This window comes from Gracilinanus agilis, chromosome 1, assembly GCF_016433145.1.
Source record: "Gracilinanus agilis isolate LMUSP501 chromosome 1, AgileGrace, whole genome shotgun sequence".
NCBI classification, from domain to species: domain Eukaryota; kingdom Metazoa; phylum Chordata; class Mammalia; order Didelphimorphia; family Didelphidae; genus Gracilinanus; species Gracilinanus agilis.
In genome coordinates this window covers 442,505,237-442,507,075 of record NC_058130.1, presented here as the reverse complement: position 1 = coordinate 442,507,075, position 1,839 = coordinate 442,505,237, and the positions used below count along the sequence as shown (strand labels likewise).

Genomic DNA, 1,839 nt, shown 5'->3' with positions numbered 1-1,839 from the left:
CTGAGGGGAGGGGAAGGGAGGGGAAGGGAAGGGAGGGGAAGGGAGGGGAGAGGAGGGGAGGGAAGGGGAGAGCAGGGGAGGGGAGGGGAGGAGAGGGGAGAGGAGAGGAGAGGGGAGAAAAGAAATTGAACAAAGAACAGGAAGGGGGCGGGGACAGGGCGGGGTCTAGTCTGGTGGAGGAAGGCAGGGCAGCGCAATTAAGGGTAGACAGTGGTGCTCCTTTGTTGAGTTCCACGTTTTTCCGTGGTTCTCCTGGTGGCAAGTCAAGCAGAGGAGGCAGGCAGGGGCGTGTGCCCCGGGATTTGTTACTGAAACCTGCTTGTTCCCGCCACCTGAGTGGTCGCGGGCCGAGGCTCCGGTGACCCCACCACCTTTGAGATGGCCAGCTGGGCAGGGCCTGAGGCTGGAATGCGGGGTGTAGCAGAGTGGTCCTTGCATTAGAGTCTGCGGCTGCCAGGATGGCAGGGTTCCCTCTGCCTGAGCCCTGGAGATGAGGCGAAGATGTTGGTATGGTGTCAGGGCTCAAGGCCGAGTTGAAGTTCCTGGAGTCCATTTTCAACAAGAATGATGAGCGGTTCCGGATCCTCAGCTGGAAGCTGGAAGAGCTGCAGCCAGTTCCTGCTGCTGCCTCCGGGCACTATCCCCTGCAACATCAGGGAATCCTTTATCACCAATATTGTGGAATCGGATGACCCCAATTTGGCATCAGTTCTGCAATGTCTTGAAGATATTAAAAAGAGCAACACCCTGCTTCTTCAACAGCTGGAGCAGTTAGTATGTGACCTCTGCAGATTGTACGACCTCCCTCAGCATCCTGATGTTGAGATACTTGACCAGCCACTGCCTGTGGGTCAGAATGGGACCGCAGAAGAAGTTGCTTCAGAAGAAGAGGAAGAAGATATGGGCGAAAATATAGAAGACATGAAGGAAGAAGAGCCCATTGATGTAAAGAAGTCTGAAGATGAAGGTATTGAGAAAGAATCTGGTGACATTGGAGAGAATCAGGAAGAATCAAAAACAAGACCATCTGAGTGAAGCTGACTGGGTCAGTGCAGGCTTCAGACAGATTCGTCAAAGAACTCAGGGCTATATACTGATCACAGGTATAAAACAGGAATTTACTTAGTGGAACTTTTAAATGACAGTTTATATATGTTAGACTTCTCAAGGGTTACCCTGACAACCCCATTATATCATAATCTTCAAGTCTTAAAAGAATAAGAGGGTGTAGAATACATTTTGCTTAACTTTTATTTTAAGGATAACTTCCCCTTTGACCCTTCTTTTGTTTGAGTTGTGGCTCCTATCTTCTCAGGTTCTGACCATTCAGTGAGGGAGGAGAGCCATTGGCTGTTGGACTGAAAGTTCTGAGGGAGTGGAGAACCAACCACTCAGTAAAAACTGCTCCTACCACTAGTTCATTGATAAAATCCCTGAGTGAAGCCAGTTTACTATCAAGGCTGAAACAGTCCCAGAGAAAGGGTTTTTCTTCATTTTTTCCTTTGGATTACTTTTTCTCCCGTTTTTTTTTTTTCTCTTTTGCTGTTTTTATTGTTCTTGGTCTATTGTATTGGTATTGCTTTTGTGTGATTACTGTTCTATGTGTTAATTATTTGTATAGCAGTGGAGTACAATACCACTGGTACATTGTTACCAAATGTGATACAACTGATAACAATGGAAGATATAGTGGACAAGTGTATAGTGATATTGTGGAATCTGTTGCGGGGTACTTTCATTGAAAGGTATTCCCAAATATATAAAAATGGGGCTTAATTTTGAGAAGATAAGGCCAATGTGGGAGATAACATTACTGGACATGGTGGTACACATACCATT

General features: G+C 46.9%; 1 pseudogene; it reads left to right on the top strand.

The window, feature by feature from the left end:
- Nucleotides 1-509: 509 nt before the first annotated feature.
- Nucleotides 510-1,293, top strand: LOC123231598 (annotated as a pseudogene).
- Nucleotides 1,294-1,839: the final 546 nt, after the last annotated feature.